This window comes from Xenopus laevis, chromosome 8S, assembly GCF_017654675.1.
Source record: "Xenopus laevis strain J_2021 chromosome 8S, Xenopus_laevis_v10.1, whole genome shotgun sequence".
In the NCBI taxonomy this organism is placed as follows: domain Eukaryota; kingdom Metazoa; phylum Chordata; class Amphibia; order Anura; family Pipidae; genus Xenopus; species Xenopus laevis.
In genome coordinates, this window is record NC_054386.1 from 40066961 (window position 1) to 40088994 (window position 22034).

Here is a 22034-nt window from a genome sequence, read left to right on the forward strand (position 1 = left end):
AAGACCAATTGAAAAGTTCCTTAGAATAAGCCATACTATACTAAGAGTTTAATGCCAATATTTAAAAGGCTGGTGCAATAACCGATGTAAAAAAAAGTGTGACATCACCTGCGGTCGACGCAACTTAACTTCCTGCGACTGCTGCAGGTCAGGAGAAAATCGTTGGGCATTAAAACCGGGAACCGGGTACAGCTTAAGCTAAACGGGACCGGTTTGGGCGCTGGACTTTAAAAATAGACCTATGCAGGTCTCTAATGCAAAGTACCCTAAAGGGTGATCTGCTTTTTTAGGTATACCTGTAATATTCCTGTAATATTTCTGCAGACTAGTGATACACCTTTTACAATCACAAAGCACAACTTTATACCAGGCAAGCTGTAAACATTAAAGGCTCAAAGCCTGACATTACAGACACATTACAGTGAAACGCGGATCATCACGCCAAACCCACAGTCAGAGAGGGGGTTGAAGAAATGTATAGTCTTTCAGTCAGTTATGGTTTTCTTTAAATCATTCATCTACAAGATGCTTGAGTCCATACAGGCAGCCCATATTTCAGGCTCCAGAAACACACCATAGATTTTCAATGACTGATAGTTGGAATTTTTTCAAAGGCAGAGTCAGGGAGGATAAAGTGCATTTTTCATATTAAAAGAAGGTGAGGTCAGGAAGACATCTGCCTTTCTTCCTGGAGAAAGAATTGATTAGCTTGTCAAATCCATTTTCTTTAAAAGCAATGGAGCTGCTCTGTCAGCATCGGATACAAACAGAAAGGGAAAAAATGATTTTCAAATTTATACTGTAGGGTAGCAATGAGATCAGAAGGTGAGAGGCCGTTCCATCATGAAATTCAGGGCTTTGCTTAGAATCAGGTTTTATGGGCTGCCCATGGCTGAATGCAACTAGTAGGGATCCTTACCGTGATTACAAGTATTTATTTTAGAACCAGGGCTGGATTTCTGTGCCTGTCACCGCTAGGCCGTCAAGTCCTAACTGAGAATGCAGCTGGGCAGCATGCCGCCCCTGAAAATATATCTATATTTTAAAAAATGATTTCCTTTTTCGATGCAATAATAAAACAGTACCTTGTACTTAATCCAAACTAAAATATAATTAATCCTTACTAGCAGTAAAACCAGCCTATTGGGTTTATTTAATGTTTACGTTATTTTCTAGTAGACATAAGGTCTCAAGATCCAAATTACGGAAAGATCCATTATCAGGAAAAGCCCAGGTCTTGGGCATTCTGGATAACAGGTCCCATACCTGTACCTCCAACTCCACTGTTTTTAAAGGAACAGTAATATCAAAAATTGAAAGTGTCTTAAAGGAGAGAGAGAGTGAGTGAGTGAGGGAGTGAAGAGTGAGTGAGTGTGTGTTGTTGCCTTGCACTGATAAAACTGGTGTGTTTGCTTCACAAGCACTACTATAGTTTATATAAACAAGCGGTTGTCTAGCCATGGGGGCAGCCATTCAAACTGGAAAAAAGGAGAAAAGGCACAGAACACATAGGAGATAACAGATAAAACAACATTGTATCAACAGGGCTCATTGGTTATGCACTGTGTAACCTGTGTCTTTTCTCCTTTTTCAACTGAGTGACTGCCCCCATGGCTACACAGCAACTTGTTTATATAGACTATAGTTGTGATTCTGAAGTAAAAACACAGCTTTTACCAGTGCATGTGAATGCATGTGTATTTTATATGTGAATTACTTTAAAACGCTTTCATTTTTTAATATATTAATTGAACTTGGCATATAGCTGTAAAATAGCAGATAAATCATCATCATCATTTATTTATATAGCGCTGTCAAGATATGCAGTGCTTTATAAATACAATCCAACATTAACTAAAGTATTGTTCTTAGAAATAGAATTGCTACTCCCATATCCTCCTTCATAGAAGCTCTTAAATCTGAAGTTTTTTTGGGGTCAAAACTCACAAATTGGTATTTAAAAGCACCAATTCAAAACTGAATGTGAGATCCATCACACCCCAACCCTGGAAACAGTTCTAATTCAAATATTCGCCACTGCTCCGTGGATCCTCTGCATTGTCTTGATAACGTGCTTGTACAGTAGAATACAATCTGTGACTTCAAAGTCCTGGTCTTTACCGAACTGAATATGCATGATATCTAGACTTGATAAAGGGTCCTGTGTGGCCCAAAACATTGTATTTATATCATTATCCAATAAAGCACCTATCCCTTATGCAGTGTGCTGCTGACTACATTCCATGTATGATGTCTAGGACGCCCAAGCGGTGACACTATGCAGCAAGAATCATACCCTACTCTAAAGTTTAGCAGCCCCCCTCCAGTGAATTTCAGTTACTTGTCCTTTAATATTATAAAGTTTAAAGGCTTTATTGATTGGATCACAGGAGGGGCAAAGTAGAGAAAATAATCCGGCATGCCTAAGCCATGACATACTTATGGACAAACTCCATTCTGCGGACATCTAACAAACAGTGGTCACAGACAACATACTCAAAGATCTTGCAGTTGCCCATGTTAGCACTGCCACACAGGGCTGGCAATATCATAATTATATCATAATCGACAGTAATCCTACAGAAATATGCAAATAGTGACCATTTGCTTTACAAACACATACAGTTAGGCCCACAAATCTTTGGACAGAGATAACTTTTTTCTGATTTTGGTTCTGTACATTAGCACAGTGAATTTTAAATTAAACAACTCAGATGCAGTTGAACTGCAGACTTTCAGCTTTAAGTGGGTTGAAGAAAAGGATTGCATAAACATGTGAGGAACAAAAGCCTTTTTTTAACACAATCAATTCAGGGGCTCAAAAGTAACTGGACAATTGACTCAAAGCTGCCAGTGGCACTGGGACACTAGTGTTTATCCATGATGTGACACAGGACAGAAATAGCCAAATGAATTCTTAGGTGTTCATAGACATACGGTCTACTCAAATTCAGCTAAATGCAGTCAAATTGATTGGGAGGCGTTTCATAATGACCCAAAACATACAACCAAAACAAGCCAGGAGTTTATTAAAGAAAACAAGTGGAATATTCTTGAATGGCCAAGTCAGTCATCTGATCTGAACACAATTGAGCATGCAATTGACCACAAATAAACAGCAACTGAAAGCCGCTGCAGTAAAGGCCTGGCAGAGCATTAAAAAGGAGGAAACCCAGAATCTGGTGATGTCCATGAGTTCAAGACTTCAGGCTGTCATTGCCAGCAAAGGGTTTTCAACCAAGTATAAGAAATTAACATTTTATTTTCAGTTTTTTAATTTGTCTGATTACTTTTGAGCCTCTGAAATTAAGTCAGTGTTAAAAAAAGGCTTTAGTTCCTCACATTTTTAAAGCTGAAAGTCTGCAGTTCAACTGCATCTGAGTTGTTTCATTAAGGGAGGAACTCTACAGGCGATTTCGGCGTGATACGACGCGCTGCACAAAAACGCAGGCATCACGTCAGATGCAACGCAAATAAGGTAAGCATAAGGAAAGTCGGATGGTGTTGCATCGCTCGCCCGACGCAACACGACTGTCAGATGCAGAGGCTGCGTCTGCATCCAACAGTTGTGTTGGATGAACTCTGCAACTTCATCCGACATTTCCATCTCTTACCTTATTTCCGTCGCATCCGACGTGACGTCTGCGGTTTTGCGCAGCGCGTCGAATACTGAGTGCCGACAGCGTAATGTGCACAAAGGTATGAGACCCAGTGCAATGTAAATCGTGACAGCGTCTCAGGTAATATAAGATCAGAATATGTTTATATAACTATATAATATTTGACTGTCCTAAGAAGATTGTTATGGACTCAACATACGGACTAATAATCACGAATGGTTAATGCGTGAATACACAATATAGCATGTCAATTAATGATGTCACTGAGGAAGGGGAGGAGATTGTGACTACACCCCCATGATGTTGTAAATAACTGTTTGGTGAAAGTAATCACATTAGGCTTGATAAAGGGTCCAGTAGGGCCCGAAACGTTGCCCCTTTTTTTGTTCATATATGGGCTAATAAAACACTACGGATTTTTGCTGCTGGATTTTTTACTTTGGATGCTAAGTTGACCCAAAAAGCAGACAAGGGTCTTCCAGTTCAGCACCTGAAACCTACACGGGTTTAATGAAGGTAGAGCACTCCTAATTACCATTATCACCAGAAAACCTTAGACCGTGGGCCCAGCAGAAAACCTTAGACCGTGGCCCACCAGAAAAACCAAGACTATGGGCCCATTTTCCAAACTATTATTTCTCCTCTCCCCACTCAACCTCTTTATTCTCCTAGTCTTTTATATCTACTTACTATATTCTTCCATAGTTAAGCATTTTTTTCCCCATAAAGAAATAGGGAATGACTATGAAATGGTTAGAAGCAAGAGGCCCACTGACACCTGGGCCCACTGGGAGTTTTTCTGGCATCCCAGGGGGCAGTCCGACACTACCACCCACCCCCACGCCACTCTACCGGCCAGCCATCAATTATTTACTATGCTGGAACAGCCATTACACTTTTGTAACATGCCTTTTCATTAGAAACACCCCTTCCAGTTCCACCTCATACATGAATACAATTAAAGGAAAAGTAACATGAAAAATTTAAAGTGTTTTTAAGTAGAAAATAAATAATGTAGTGTGGCCCTGCACTGGTACAACTGGGGGTTTTGCTTCAGAAAGACTATTATAGTTTATATAAACAAGCTGCTATGTAGCCATGGGGGAAGCCATTTAAGCACAAGACAAACAGCAGAAAACAGAAAAGCTATGTAGAATCGCACTGTATACTACAGAACTTATCAGCTAAGGTGCATCCTGTGCATTTTCTCCTTTTTCAGCTTTCAATGACTGCCCCATGGATACACAGCAGCTTGTTTATATAAATTATAATTGTGTTTCTAAAGCAAATGCGCCAGTTTTACCAGTGCAGGGCAACACTACATTATATTGTCATTAATTTAATATACTTTCATTTGTTGGCATTACTGTTCTTTTAAACACCTTATAGGAAAGGTGTAGAGACCGTGTTTAGCATATTGGTTGTTTTTTTTACCAGCAAATATCTTTCATAGAGGAGGACACTAAGGAAAATAAAACACAGAAGGCAAAGAGCAAGTTCCTCTTATGAAAGACAATTTTGGGGTTGTTTAGGGTTTTCTCTAGTTGTATTAGGAAACAGTTCTTGCATAAAGAACTGAAAGCACTGAATCAATAATAAACAGAGTACTAAGTCAGACATAATAATGCCAAAGAGAATACCAGTGTGGGGGTAAAACAGACACTTCACACATTCTGTATCAGATCATTTCCCATTGTAAAAGTAGAAAAAACCTACACACACAGACCGTGCTTCTGTCACTGTGCAACCAAAACATCACGTGACCAGCGTGGCTTATCTTTTCCGCTGCATCGCCGCATAGCGCCCAAACTCTCCACCGATTTCCGTGCGATTTCCTCAACGCAGTCGGCAGTCCCAAATTGCTGTTCAAATGTCCCGCAACTCCGTTAATATCCAGTTCCTCGGCTGCTGCTGCCGGCCAGCAATTCTAGAAGTCTCATCTTGCGATACTGTGATGTCACGACGGCACGTCTATAAGCGCAATGACGTAGCACGCAGTCGCTTTAGTTGAGTAAAGAGGAAGTATGGTGTGTGTGTCAGCAGCACTAAATGTATAATGAACACACAGTTGAGAATAAGCCATTCATCTATGTTACTAGTAATGCCAGAGAATGTGGCGTGAAACAATAAAGTGATGGTTCTAAATCCACACATAATGCACCTAACGTAAAATTAATTGCTGCAAACTACTGTATATAATTACTGTAGGAAACCCATGCAGGGCATTGCCATAAACATATCTTATTAACAAACATATGTAGGCCCCTTGGCCAGGGAACACTGTTCACAACATTAGTAGTAGCCACCCATAGGCTATAGGGTTGCAGCGTATTAAAGGCCTGGCCGGTAAAAATTAAGCTTTGTGCCAATGTTATTAATAGGGAAAAATTATAAACGTATACAGTAGGAAGGCCAGTATTTTGTAGCGGAAAATGTGGCAAACCTAGCTGCAATAAACCTCTGTCCTCTAAATGGACCCCAAAGGGCGAGCGACCAACCATTCCCGATCCCGAACCATGCCCAACTGTACTATTGTGACCTAGCATTTCCAACCACTTTATGCTATTTGATTTGTTGTGTTTCACCTCAGCTTTGCTCAGTCACTGCTTGAGTTTTCTGGATGCATTGTCCATCTCCCAATAGTGCCTGGTCTAAAAGAATTTTCGTAGGGGTGAGAGGGAAACAAAGTAACCCCCTGTCCCTGCTCTCATTCTGACCTTCCTAGTGGGACGTCTCCCCCAAACACCTATCCCGCATGGGAGAGGAGCGGGAAGGAGCATAATGATACCCCTAAATTAGAGGTCCCCAACTATTTCCCTTTCCCACCTACAATTAGGGTTGCCACCTGGCCAGTATTTTACCGGCCCGGTAAAAATTATGGCTGATCTCAATGTTATTAATAGGGAAAAAGATAAATATAATGGAAGGCCAGTATTTTTTTCCACAAAAGGTGGTAACCCTACCTATAATGGCTACTGTAAAGTCCACATTAAGCCTTATCAGGGCTTACACTTTTAAGGTTTCGGTAATATGAACAATTTTTTTTTGTTTTAAAGTAATGAAAATATTATGTACTGTTGAGCTGCCCTGGGACAACTGGTGTGTGTTTGTTTCAGAGATTCCCAACTGGTTCCACTTCTGTTTGACAATCACAATTTCAAGGCCTCTGTTTGTCAGAAGACTTTCTGACTAGATAAATTAAAATGTAACCATTTTGGGGAAACCCTTTTATAAATATTTACCACTTATTCGCTTAAGGGGAAGTAAATGATTTTGAAGCAACATCCAACACTGCACCAGCCCAAGTGACTAGGCTAGGAGCACCATGCCATCATCTTCTTCGTCTTTCCTTCTTTCAGAATCTTCTCTAATTTCCGTCCCAGGTGAGCACCCAAAGTTGAGCATACTTTTCAGAAATAGAAAGAGGGACAAAAAGATTTGCAGCGTGGGGAATTATTTGGCCATGCCCATTTTTTGTGGCCACACCCCCTAATTACATTACCATTTTACAAAATTTGGAAGGTTATGAAAGTTTGAACACATTTCTGTTGGTTTTATGTGTTATTACAGTTTTGCTAATGAAGGTGAATTGCCCTTTAATCTACACAGTTCCCCCAAGAGACCTGCTTATCTTAAATTGTTACAATTGCTTCTTTGCTTATCTAAAGTTGTTACAAATGTGTCGAAGTGCACCTGCCATGTATTCTGGGCTCTCTGCCAAAAGCCAATTAAGTTAGAAACTTTGTATCTTTTTCTGGCTGTTCAGTGCAGGAGATCAAAGAGAAAGTCAGTAAAAATCTGGGACTGGGTTTTGAGCTGTCAAAATCGGGACTGATAAACGGGACATTTGGGAGGTATGCAGTAACGTAACTAGCTGGGGGCAGGCCCATGTGCGGGCTGTGCAGCCGGACCCCCCTCCGGACGCCATTTTTTATTTTTTTTTGCCGGCTACAGTGGTATGCGAGCTGCCGGGGGGCCCTGAGGGGGTGTGGACCCTGGTCCAATCAGACCACCTGCTCCCCTGGTAGTTCTGCCACTGGAGCTATGACTATGAGACAAGAGCAAAACTTCAAAGCCAAATATCTGGCTTTACTGCACATACAAACGACCAAATTACCGCTGGCAGCGCTGGAAAACGTATCCACGGGAGACGGTAGGATAATAACAAAATCTGGCTTTATTTAAACATACATTGTGGTATCATAGTAGTGGGAGTGCCAAAAAACTAACGCGTATCGTGCCCCACACTGGGCACTTCTTCAGGGGAGAGCTCCGCCATCGACTTCTCTTTTTGTTAATAGTGACAGACGTCTTTACTGCACATGCCCACCTGGCCCGGGGTCAGAGAGAACAAAGAAGATCACACTATGGTGTGAAGTACCCCAGACGTACTCCTGTTCAGTGAAAACTGCACTGACTTCTTTATAAGCATCACATTGGGCTTTTCTTATGCTTAACATTTTAGTACCTCCCCAATGATTATATCCTTCCTTCTCTTATAATGATAAATAACCGTCACTATCTCTATTTCCATAACCCCCAATTCCTTGGTTCCTAAAGTGTAGCCCACAAGAGGGTATGGTTTGTTAAGAAGTGATTGGGGTTCTGGCAGATCAGAACATGCTAGACTAATATCACTTCATATAATGTAACTAGATCGCAGCAGTGGTATGCTGAGCTGGAGGGCTGCATTTACCAAGGAAGCCCACCACCACATGAACCTATTTCAAAGCATAATGAGATTTAATTGGGTGGGTAACTAGAATCTTAAAATAAACTTGTGTTGCTTAAGTAAAACTGTCTTGCCTTTACAGCGAACACTTATTATCGAACGCAAACATTGGAAAGAGCAATTTTAGACTATGAAAAATAAATGAAATTCATTCCAGGGTATAGTAAATGGCACTCATAAATATGTTAATTGACTTGTATCTTGGAGCTATCAAAATGCCAATTAAGCACAGACATCATTAAAGAAGAAAAAACACAGATGGGACAGTGTGTCAGGGTTTGATGGGTGTAATATTACCTGGCATATTGATATGAATGAGCAGTCAGCTTAACCCTTGTGGAGCATGTGTGGCCATCGTGTGGGACACAGATGCAAAAGACAAGTGTCCCCACTTGTTAATACATTGATATTGTCCAAACTAAAATCTACCCAAAGAATGCAGATTTTATTATCCACGTATACTGTAGAAAAACACACATGCTTATCATGCACAACGTATAATATCATAAAAAATTAAGGCCTAACCCCTCTCCTTCCCCCCCCCCAGCTTAGCCGCCGGATTTACTTACCAGTCTATACGTTGGCGGTTGGTTTATATGGGCACCTGAGACCCGCCCTCAGGGGCACCCCCCTGAGGGCGGGCCTTAGGTGTATATATACATACATATACTGCATAACTTAAGCCCGGCACTCCAATATATAGCCCCCAGGGAAAACTTATTTTTGCACCCCCCTGAGGGCGGGCCTTAGGTGTATATATACATACATATACTGCACAACTTAAGCCCGGCACTCCAATATATAGCCCCCAGGGAAAACTTATTTTTGCACAACTTAAAGGTAACATTTAGTAAAAAGAGACACTTTAGTTTGTTTACAAAATTTGTACAAAATATGCCTAAACTGACACTCCCGTCAAGGCAGTGTCCATGTGTCAGTCCTAACTAAGTGAAAAAACGAGAGTGTTATCTTTGGGGGGAGAACCCGCTTTTCTCTTTATCTTCCAAAGACACCATTAGGCGGAGGTTGGGAGAGCAAGCATTGAGGAGAGAGCCACCTCCCCATAATACAAAAAAAAACCACACTGAAATGCAGCTCATCCCTTTTTTCATTGGGTGCACATGGGTATGGCTCGATATACATATTACACAACTTAAAGGACCAGTAACATCAAAAAATTTTATTTAAAAAATCCATTCTATATGCTTAAAACAATGGCCATGCCCCAATATATTTATATAACAGGCCTAGCGTTTTTTTTAAAAAAATTTCAAAATACCTTTTCTCCCTTACATTGGAAAACGGCGAAAGGGCGACCAGTGCGCGCTCCCGATGCTGTACCTCCACACAGAACCGGAAGTAAGAACACAGAGCAGACCTGGAGGTAAGTAAGGTCTCGCGAGGCAGAGCATCAGGCAGAGGTGAGTGAACTTCCAGCGGAGAGAAAGGTTGAGAGGAGAGAGGCTAAGGGGACAGGAACACTGTGGGGAGAAAAAGGCAGAGGTGACAGAAGAGCTGCCGGCAGAGAGGCTAAGGGGAGGGAAAGTCTGTGGGACAGAAACGCTGCGGGGAGAAAAGGCAGAGGTGACAAGAGCTGCCGGCAGAGAGGCTAAGGGGAGGGAAAGCCTGCGGGACAGAAACGCTGCGGGGAGAAAAAGGCAGAGGTGACAAGAGCTGCCGGCAGAGAGGCTAAGGAGAGGGAAAGCCTGCGGGACAGAAACGCTGCGGGGAGAAAAAGGCAGAGGTGACAAGAGCTGCCGGCAGAGAAGCTGAACAGAGGGTAAGGCTGATGGGAGGGAAATGCTGCGGGCAGAGAGGGAACCAATGAGGGCTGTGTGGAGTACAACACTGCGGGTGCTAAAGGCTGTTTGTGAAGGGGAAACTTCCGGAAGTTACATTATGAACCCGGAAGTCGGGTCCCGGAAGAGAGACGCAGCAGCGCGCACGTAGGGGGAGAAGAAGAAGAACAAGCAAGAAGATGGCGGAGACCCCTTGGACGCCGAGGTGACAGAAGGGCTGCCGGCAAAGAAGCTGAACGGAGGGTAAGGCTGAGGGGAGGGAAACGCTGCGTGGGAGAGAAAAGCCGATGTGACAGAAGAGCTGCCAGCAGAGAGGCTAAGGGGAGGGAAAGCCTGCGGGACAGAAACGCTGCGGGGAGAAAAAGGCAGAGGTGACAAGAGCTGCCGGCAGAGAGGCTAAGGGGAGGGAAAGCCTGCAGGACAGAAACGCTGCGGGGAGAAAAAGGCAGAGGTGACAAGAGCTGCCGGCAGAGAGGCTAAGGGGAGGGAAAGCCTGCGGGACAGAAACGCTGCGGGGAGAAAAAGGCAGAGGTGACAAGAGCTGCCGGCAGAGAGGCTAAGGGGAGGGAAAGCCTGCGGGACAGAAACGCTGCGGGTAGAAAAAGGCAGAGGTGACAAGAGCTGCCGGCAGAGAAGCTGAACAGAGGGTAAGGCTGATGGGAGGGAAATGCTGCGGGCAGAGAGGGAACCAATGAGGGCTGTGTGGAGTACAACACTGCGGGTGCTAAAGGCTGTTTGTGAAGTGGAAACTTCCGGAAGTTACATTATGAACCCGGAAGACGGGTCCCGGAAGAGAGACGCAGCAGCGCGCACGTAGGGGGAGAAGAAGAAGAACAAGCAAGAAGATGGCGGAGACCCCTTGGACGCCGTGGGACAGTGTCGGTTTCAGTTTTTTCCTATGTCTTATCCAAACAGCAGGAAAGATTAGCATATTGGAGGTAAGTAATGTATATGCATTCATTTTTTTTAAGAATTAAAAATGGTGTTACTGGTCCTTTAACCTCAGCACTCTAATATAAGGCCCCCAGGGAAAACTTATTTATAGATATATATAGCTCCAGATATTATGGAAAGGCCATCTCCCATAGACTCCATTTTAGCCAAATACTCTAAATTTTTCAATAATAAAACAATACCTTGTACTTTATCCAAACTAAGATATAAATAATCCTCATTCATGCTTTTCTAGTAGACTTATGGTATAAATATCTATATCCATATCTATATCTATATATCTATATCTATATATATATATATATATATCTATATATCTATATCTATATATATATATATAAAGTAACAAAAGAGTCCGCACACACAGGTCTTATGTGAGAGAAAAAAATGGTCGATTATTCAACGTTTTGGCTCAGCTACATGAGCCGTCCTCAGGAAGTGAAGGTGCACCAATGAACATACAGGTATATATACATAAGATAGCCAGAAATGGCGCCAAATACAAAAATTATGTTAGTGAGGGGCGTGTGTGGGGACACTCGTGTGGATGACGTCATCATCTTGTCAAACCAACCAGGTTTGACAAGATGATTTTGAAGTTCTAGCACCTAGGCATCCATTTTGTGCTCTGGGTGCACAGACCAAGCGCTGTTTATATATATATATATATTCCTTTTTCTATTACAAATATCATCTGTTTTAAAATGCCTCCAATACATTAATCATTACCTTCAGGGATGCGATTTGTAAAAATTCTCTTGGGACTTGTACCTCATATTCGGGAGAATTTTTATACAATATTGCATTGCTATCAGTGCATCCAAGAGATTTGTATGTCCCCCAGACTGCTCAAAAGCAAAACCTGCACTAAAATACACACACGGCTGTGGTATCACTCTCTTCAAATTCTTGTTTGTCCAGCAACAGCCAGAAGGCTATAGCTTTTACATCCCGGTCATATATTATATTCATACCTACCAAGTCTACCGCTAACCAAGGTACTTAGTATGTGGCTTGACCCTTGCTTACTCTGTGGTTTAGACATTGATTCACTGACATCCAGATTATCCTCTGGTAAGATCAATTAAGGCAAAAAAGTGACCTCTCTAAGTACCACATTTTTCAGACAAAATATTAAGTTATCTCCTGTTATAAAAGATCATATACCAGCTATTTTAAAGGAACATTCACCTCCTGGAAGATGGGGCTTTTAAAGGAGAAGGAAAGCTATGGAGGCATTTTATTGGCAATAGATTAGCTGCAATAGTGCAAGCTAGAATGCTATATTTATTCTGTAGAATGTTTTACCATACCTGAGTAAAAAGCTCTAGAAACTCTCTGCTTGTTTAGGATAGCAGCTACAGTATTAATGGGGTGTGACATCACTTCCTGCCTGAGTCTCTCCCTGCTCTGGGCTCAGATTACAGTAGAGAAGGGAGGGTGGTGGGGAAGAGGAACAAACTGAGCATGCTCTTGCCCAGGGCAATGAGGTTTAAGATGAAGGCAGGAAGTCTGATACAGAAGCCCATGTGTACACAATAGAAGGAAAGAAATGCTGTGTTTCTTTTGACAGGGGACTCAGAGCAGCACTACTTTGGGGGTTTACTGGTATATTTAGATGGACCTTTCTGATAAGGCTTACTTTGTTTTAACCTTTCCTTCTCCTTTAATACATTTCTCTAGCATGATCTGCCCAGCGAATGTTCTTCTCAGTTATCATGAGGATGTGGCCTCATGATAGATAGATAGATAGATAGATAGATAGATAGATGACAAATATATGGATAGCTAGATAGATAGCTAGATAGATAGCTAGATAGATAGATAGATAGATAGATAGATAGATAGATAGATATATGGATAGATAGATGGTAGATGGATAGACGACAGATAGATGGATAAATAGATAGAGGGATAGATAGATGATAGATACATAGATAGAAAGATAGATATAGGGATCGATAGATTAGATAGAGGGATAAATATAATGGATGGAGCGCCCCACTAGGTGCCAGTGGCGGCAAAAATGCCGCTCCTGGTACTTTTCAAACCGGAAATTCGGCTGTTCTATCTATCATGTATCATGGATAGATGATAGATAAACAGATGATAGATAGATAGATACCGTATATACTCGAGTATAAGCCGACCCGAGTATAAGCCAAGGTACCTAATTTTACCTACGAAAACTGGGAAAACTTATTGACTCTAGTATAAGCCTAGACACAACTACAGCCCTGTCTCCCAGCAGCGCACATTCTGCCAAAGCGACCCCCCAGCGATCGACCGGACTTCTTTGCAAAGTTGATGGTGACAGAGAATTGCCAAACGGATTACTGTGTGCATTGTCCCACTACCATGTGGAGAGGGTGCTGTTTGATATTGCCATCACTGTTAATCTTTCGTATAACCAACAGAGGGCGCTGTGTGATATTGCAGTCACTGTTATTCTTTCATATAACCAACAGAGGGTGCTGTGTGATATTGCAGTCACTGTTAATCTTTCATATAACCAACAGAGGGCGCTGTGTGATATTGCAGTCACTGTTTTCTTTCATATAACCAACAGAGGGTGCTGTGTGATATTGCAGTCACTGTTAATCTTTCATATAACCAACAGAGGGCACTGTGTGATATTGCAGTCACTGTTATTCTTCCATATAACCAACAGATGGCGCTGTGTGATATTGCAGTCACTGTTATTCTTTCATATAACCAACAGAGGGTGCTGTGTGATATTGCAGTCACTGTTATTCTTTCATATAACCAACAGAGGGCAAACTGTTATTCTTTCATATAACCAACAGAGGGTGCTGTGTGATATTGCAGTCACTGTTATTCTTTAATATAACCAACAGAGGGCGCACTGTTATTCTTTCATACAACCAACAGATGGTGCTGTGTGATATTGCAGTCACTGTTATTCTTTCATATAACCAACAGATGGCGCTGTGTGATATTGCAGTCACTGTTATTCTTTCATATAACCAACAGAGGGCGCACTGTTATTCTTTCATATAACCAACAGAGGGCATTGTGGGATATTGCAGTCTCTCCCCAAGTGTACTGTTGGTATAGGAATGATTAAAAGTGACTGCAATCTCAGCTTCTCCGGTTGGGTACCACTGACCCGAGTATAAGCCGAGGTAGACTTTTTCAGCACATTTTGGATGCTGAAAAACTCGGCTTATACTCGGGTATATACGATAGATAGACAGGCAGTGTTGGACTGGCCCACCAGGATACCAGGAAAACTCCAGGTGGGCCCAGGTGTCAGTGGGCCCTCCTGCTTCTAAACAATTGGCCTATTTCATGGTCATTCCCTATTTCTATGAGAATAAATAGGCTAAATAGATGGAATAATAGGTTATAGTGTAAAGAAAAGAGACTAGGAGAATAGAGGTTGAGTGAGGAGAGGAAGAAAATAATATTTAGAGAGACCCCTGGTCTAAAGGTTTTTGGGTGGGCCCCTGATCTAAGGGTTTTTGGTGGGCCCCTGGTGTCCCAGTCCGACACTGCAGACAGGCAAGCAAAAAGACAGAAGTCCGTAGACAAATATAGGCATATTAGCCAGTTACCTAGATAAACAGATAGCTAAATAAAACAATAGCCTGGCAGACAGCTAGAATAATAAAAGGCGATAGATAGACAGACAGAATTTCATAGACAAATATAGGCATATTAGCCAGTTAACTAGGTAGATGTATAAATAGATTTACCAGTAGAGACAATACATGTAGTTCACAAAAAGGCCAAGAAGAACAGTTTGTTACCAGGTCTGTGTAGGGAGTTATATTATCAAAGTACAATTTCTGTGTGTTTTTATTATGTAATAGAATGTTAATAGCATGGAAGCACAATCCGGAAAAATTTTGTAGCAACACAATGAATGTCAGACTATTAAGAGCAAGTCCCTGCCATTAAGAGTTTGCTATCAACATGTTATATTGCATGGCTAACAAAGACCGCAGGAGCAGGAGATAAACGCTCCTCACCCTTTATGCTAATGCAGCCATCTTAGCATTAATAATCACATCCACCTTTCATTATTGCTATTATATCTGTCGATGGGGCCTTTGCTTTCACATGACGGAGAAGCTAAAAGCTTTACAAATGTGTGAGAGTGCTGTGTGTATCCATCTGGTTTGATAGATGCAGTAGCGAGGCGAGACAGTGCCTCAGCTTAAAATCTTCTCTACAGCCTTAATTAACAGCAGGGACATCACAATTTCTTTTTTCGTGTAAATTGTCTGGGGTGTTTTAATAAACAATAAGCACATATGATTTTGTGTAGCTGGTGATAATGCAAGCGGCAGTATAGTCTGTCTCATGGAAAGCATACTACAGGTGGGTGGGTAGGAGCAGAATGGTTCTTTCTTAGAGTATATATATATCAGGTCACAAATCACAACTATTTTGGTCAGAGCAATTGAGCAAGGGGTATTTTGATTGAAGGAGGACCATGGGTTCCCATTGAAAATATTGCCTAGGCCCAATGCCTCTGAATGGTGATACTGCCAAAACAACCATTAGTTTCTTAAAGGGGTGGTTCACCTTTAAGGAAACTTTTAGTATGTTATAGAATGGCCAATTCCAATAAATTGTTCAATTGGTTTTCATTATTTATTTTTTATAGTTTTAGAGTTGTTTGCCTTTTTCATGCGACCCCTTATAAAAAGCAAATGCTGTGTAAAGCTACAAATGTATTGTTATTGCTACTTTTTATTACACATCTTTCTACTCAGGCCCCCTACTATTCAAGTTCCAGTCTCTTATTCAAATCACTGCATGGTTGCTAGGGTAATTTGGACGCTAACAACCAGATGGCTGAAATTGCATACTGGAGAGCTGCTGAATAAAAAGCTAAATAACTCAGAATTACAAATAATAAAAAATGAAAACCTATTGCAAATTGTCTCAGAATATCACTCTCTACATCATATTAAGAGTTATCTCAAAGGTGAACAACCCCTTTAAAGTAACTAACAAAAAAATTAAGTGTTTTAAAGGAAAGACAATATAATGTGCTGTTGCCCTGCACTGGCAGAACCAGTGTGTTTACTTCAGAAAAACAACTATAGTTTATATAAAGAAGCTGCTGTGTAGCCACATGGGGGCTGCCATTCCAGCACAGGATACACAGTAGAAAACAGATAAACCCATTGTATACTACAGAGCTCATCTGTTATCTGTTGTGTATCCTGTGCTTTTTCTCCTATTCCAGCTTGAATGGCTGCCCCCCATCACTACACAGCAGCTTGTTTATATAAATTATAGTTGTGTTTCTGAAGCAAACACACCAGCTTTACCAGTGCAGCTCAACACTACATTATATTTTCATTACTTTAGGACACTTTAATTTTTTTAGTGTTACTGTCCCTTTAATGCCACATACCAAGCAATCCGTCTTTTTTTCCCATTATGCATTGGCCCCTTCCCACTATAGCTTTCCTTTTTTTGTTGCAGAAAGTAGAGTAAAACATTGCCACAATTTGCAAAAATTTTGTTCCCAAACTTCCAGTATAGTGCTTTGTCTCAGACACGTTCTAAACACTAATGCCAGATAGAAAATACAATTTTCTTTAAAGCTGAGTTCTCCCCACTAGGGCCTGGCCCCACAAGAAGAACACAGGTTTTGGAGAAGGAAATTTGCAAGGTAAAAATACTTTGTCCTTACATCTTAGTCCGAAATTGCTCCAATATTGATATCATAAAAGTAATTTTTATTTTTTTCAAAAAAATTTTTTAAAAGCATTTATTGCTTCGGGAAATGTGCTTTTCATTACAAAACTGTGCTTTGCTAGTAACTTTAACATTAGACTCCAGTAATAGGAGCCAAAACTTAGGATAAACTCTTCAGCGGAGAGGCAGGAATGCAGAATCTACAGGAGCTTGTGACAGATGTATAATAGATGTATGTGTAGGTGAACTTAGTTACAGTATGTGTGAAATAAGGAATGTACAGTATGATCAGAATGTCGAGAAGGATCCTCAGCTATAAAATAACAGTGAGAAAAGTGGGTTCCTATTGGATTACGGTCCAATATAAAATTGTCCCAGTTTAAACGTAATTTCTCTTTGTTATGAATGATCATTTCTGGCAAATATGCAGTATACTCCAACTGCTTACTAACATGGATGCAAAATTGCACACAGGGGCCCTGCCTGTGCTCCATCTCCCCTTTTAGTTCCCACCATAAGCTCCCCTCTAATTTCTAACTGTACCTCCTGCCTGTTACACACAGCACTCTCATTCTTCCAACATTGCACCGAGTAATGGCAGGCTACTCCAATCACAGTCCCAGCCCTATAGACTCCATCTTCGGCTACACAGCCAGCTCTACAATAGATCCTGACAGCGATGCCAAAAAACTAACCTCCATAACATGGCTAAATCAATCCAGGAGCAACAGCAAACAGTGCTAACTAATATCAAGTGAGACACACATTCCCAATCTAAAGCTTCAGAGTGACATTTGGCTGAACTGCACAAAGAAGATGGTTCCATGTGGGGGCTTGCCTTGAGGTAGTATCAACAAGCTATTGATACTGCTGATACTGGCTATATATTATATGTAAAAAGTTACCTGAGTGCAAATTCTTGTCTACCAATGGCCCCCATAACATAAATTTGGTAGGTTATAGGCCTACCCATATGCAGCAAGTGCCACAACATCACATCTTGGTCAAATAAGAGACACATTTTAGTCAATGAGCCAGTATGTTGTCAAAATAATCACATTTATTATAGGCAAGACACAGATAAAGTTCAACTCTTACCATTTTCAGTAAAGGCAGAGGGGGATTTAGACAAAATCATTATGATTTGGGGCGTGTCACTGCCACTAAAGTGTCCTTCCCAGGGCCACATGAGGAGCTGTGTTTAGAGGGTCCATAATGGTTTACTTTGCCCACTTAGCGGTGCCTTACTGGACAGCAGTTGCAGAGCAATAAATATAGTAGGGCTAGATGGCAACAATAGTGCAAGAGGGTAATAACTTATTTTACAGATGCCAGGGCTGTGGTTCATAAGTTGTTAAAATATATTTGAAGCACCTACCAAACAGCCAAAGTTTGATAGTGATGGTCCATAAGCCGAAGGCTCTTCTTCCACTAAAGGTGGCCCTTTCCATATGAAGGTGTGTTGTGTCTAGTCTACTAGATCTGATGGGGACTTCAGAGTCAAAACCTTAGCATAATTCGGCTTTGAGAAAAGTCACCCAACATTAAATAGAATCTTTATGAAGTTCTATGTAATTCTGTTTTGATAATCTGTCTCTAACAACCTGAAGGTAATGTGTAGCAAACCTCCAAATATTATGAGCATTGACTGAATCCTCCTTCCATCCCTGTAGGAATGTTCTGTGCTCAGTGCAGTTCCATGGAATAGCGTGTATTGTCTCATCAGACTAAGCTGACTCTACACTAAACTGTCTCTGTGGTGCAGAGCAATTCACATCTCTCGGAGGTGACTTGTTGACGATCTCATTAGCGCTCTCATTCTGCCTAATTAATCCTGATATTTTTCAAGTTATAATGAGGTGACTTTCTTAGCAATAGAAAGGAGAAAACAAATGATCTCCTTGAAATAAAGAACAAAACGATTAAAACTGAGCACAATAAATGCTCACTACTTTGCTTAACTCCCAGTGTGCGCTGGCTCAAATACTGAACTTTGTATAATATCCAAGGGCTTATAATTTATTAATATTACTCTTGTACTTCTGAGCTTCAAACCGGCTCCTTTGTTGAACATCAAATGATCCGTTCGCTCCCTTCCCAGACTAGAAGAATTACAGAGATTCAGAGAAAGGATTTCTCAGTGTCAGCTTTAGCATAGTTCCGAGAGGGAAGCATATTTTCAATTAATGTAATAGCTTGTGAAACTTGAGATGGTACCATTAATGATTAACTGATGTCTCAAGCAAAGGTCCTCACTATGCCTGAAGCAAAAAGGACCTAAAAGGGTAGTATACCCGCTTGTTCAACATGTGATCAATGAATCGGGCATTGGCTTAACATGCTTTTTAATCACTACGGGTTTTGTTGTTTCTTGGGCAAAACAGGGGAACTAAACTTACTTCTTGTTTGGTCCTTGTGATGTAGATAATGAATTTACTAGTGCACAGTTAATTATCCTGCATAATGGAATTCTACTTACAAAACAGTCACAACAAAGGGTGAAGAGGGGTTGCATAAGGGTCATTGAATTATCCAACTTGTAAGAATTTATAGATGTAAATCGGCATGTTTTTACTCACACTGACCCCCCGATAATTCCTGCAAAATTTGGGCTGCAGGGGTAGTTAGCCCACCACAATTGTTGCTGGTATGTTTAAACAAATACAATTGTGTTACCCTGAATCATTAGTTAGGATATTGTTACTTCTGGCACATGGCATTGAATGACAGCATGTGATTCTTTTAGGGCAAGTCTACTGAGCCTATTTTATTTCCAGGGTTAACCAGTGTCAATAAGCACACTTGCTCATGATTCATCAGAAGAAGCAAGATGGACAGGTAATGGTGCAATTATACAGAGGTATCATTAAGTCCAACACTCAGGGTGGGACTGGGCCGATGGGATACCGGGAAAATAATGGTGGGCCCTGCCAACCCAAACCACTCCCCACGGCCGACTGAGACGCTGCTTAACTGCACTGTTTCTTGACTTCCCACCACCCCAAATGTGGCCACGTGAAGGAATATGAAGGTACACACTGGGACAGAGAGGAGTTTGTGGCTGGGGCAGGGCCCAGAGGGTGTAATTTGGAAGCCTCAGTGGACCCGTACCCCCCCCACCCCCAGTCTGACACTGCCAACACTTGCACTCATTTTAGCACAACTGAATTTAAGGCTTTATTCATAAATGACCGTTATGGAGGAGTTTCATTTTCGCTATTAAGCTCAAAAAATATCTGAAACAAAACATATGTGCAGCACCAGTCCTATTCATTGCACTCTTGCTAAACAGGAAGTGTACTTAATCTGATCGAAGTCATACAAATACACAATATTTCAGCAGGAGAAGGGAGAACAAGCAAACATTTATTTTTAGGTTTCATTCCCCTTTCATAAAAGGTAAAATCTGGCATATCAATACTGATTTAATTAATTCTCTCTAAAAAAGAAAAAAAAAAGCGACTGCATGCAGTTAATATTCCCAGTCTACCATTTATATTTGTAAATAGAATAGATGTAATAGTCTTTTGTTTTGGCTGAGATGCTCCCATCAGGCTCCAGCGAAACAGCACATCTAGTGAACCTAAATAGGTTGTACTGTTCTGCTGAAATCTATAGAGACTTTCTAATCCATAGCAAGCAATATAAATGTTTAGAAAGCAGAGAAGTACTGCACATTCAATAAGCTATACTGTCATATTTAGCTATTTAAAAGAAAACAAACAGAGAAGACTTCCTGTTTGATTCGGGTGGTTTTTTCTTTAATGAAAAATGCCCTTAAAGTACTTAACTCAAGAAGATCACTAAGCCTTGGTGACTGTACTGAATCTTAACAATATTGCGCTAGTTCTGTTTTTTTGTTATTTTTTCCATAGTCTGTGTGCTGATCTACTTTTTATCTTGATTTGGTGATCCAGCAGACAAGGGGAACTGGAAAAAAGATTTTCAAAGGAAAAATACTGAGGGGTTGCTTTCTTTTTAATCTTGCAAATTGTCTGTTTAACTCTGTTACAGTATATGCTTCCTGCGCTATAACAACAAAGACTGTAAAACCCAGCATCCAGGTGCTATTATGGGGTGACATTTGGAAGTCTCGTTAGGGACCTGGTCCCAGACCGGGGCCCTAATAGATGCAATAGCCCAGTTTAACGTTAAACAGGGTTGAAATGGACAGAGTGTTCCTAAAGTGGGGCGTCCATTCTACTTAACTGGCAAGATGTACCCCCAGGGGGCTTGGGTGAGCAGTAACCTAGTAACTTGGGCCCCATGAGGGGGCCAACTAATTTGTGTGATGATTTAATATGGTGGCCCTGCCAACAGCTATAAAGTATAAATTATGTCCTAGCCTACTTAAAGTGGTGAATCACCTTTAAGTTAACTGTTGGTATGAGTATTAGTATACAATGGCTTTGTCAAGGATTAGGTAGGGGGCGCTGTGGAGACTGGTAGGGAAAGAGCGAGTCCTTGAGACAGGAGCTGTATGTGCCTAGGTAACACTTCAAGGGGAGGAAGGAACAGGTTGCTGAGGGCGAAGAGTCAGTCTGGATCAGGTGCAGAGCAGGACGGAGAGGGCGAAGATCAGGACTGGACTAGGCAGGAAGAGGAGGGCAACAACTCAGAACAGGAACAGACTGGACAGAGCAGGAGTGGAACAGGACGGTGCAGGCGTAGATCAGATCAAACTGGGGATAGAGTGCAGAAGGAGACTAGAGCAGGATAGCAAGACAAGACTGGAGCGGATAGCAAGAGAGGGGTACAAGGTACAAGGCAGACAATCTCAGTACAAGGTGAAGTCAGGTACAAGGTGGAACAGGAAGCAGAAATCAGGAACAAGCAAGGCAGGGTCAGATCAAGGCTGGGAAGGTACAAGATAGGGTAAAGCAAGACAAGGACAGGCAGACAAAGGCAAGAAGGAATAATAAGGGGCAAGAGCTAGAACTGCCTAGTTAGGGGCACTGCTGCAGTACTAGGGAGAAATTATGTAATGCTCTGGCAAGGAGTGTTCCAAGTGCTGCCCTTAAATAGGGAAGAGTCAGCCCTGATTGGCTGACTATAGCTAATCAGGCGGCAGCTGGGGCTGCAGAGGCCAAACAGGCTGCAGCTGAGCTGGGGCTGGAGAGGCCAATCAGACGGCAGCTGGGTTAGGGGTGCAGAGACCAGGTTATACATAGCGAGCAACCCGACAAGCTGCTCACCTGGCCAAATGGTTAAGGCATCGAGCCTGAAACCCAAAGGTCCCTGGCTTGA

The 22034-nt window shown here is 41.6% G+C and overlaps 1 protein-coding gene across 6 annotated transcripts in view; it reads right to left on the reverse strand.

Moving 5' to 3' along the window:
- mapkap1.S (MAPK associated protein 1 S homeolog) overlaps positions 1-22034 on the reverse strand; it is a 147504-nt gene that overhangs the window by 90446 nt on the left and 35024 nt on the right. For 2 of the 6 annotated variants that reach the window (XM_018232847.2, XM_041575060.1), the window contains exon 1: positions 5347-5587. The exons of 1 other annotated variant lie outside the window; for it this stretch is intronic. The gene's annotated coding sequence lies outside the window, so the exon portion shown is untranslated. Of the gene's footprint in view, positions 1-5336; positions 5588-22034 lie in introns of those variants that run through there. 3 more of the 6 variants (XM_018232846.2, XM_041575057.1, XM_041575058.1) reach the window with 3 other exon arrangements.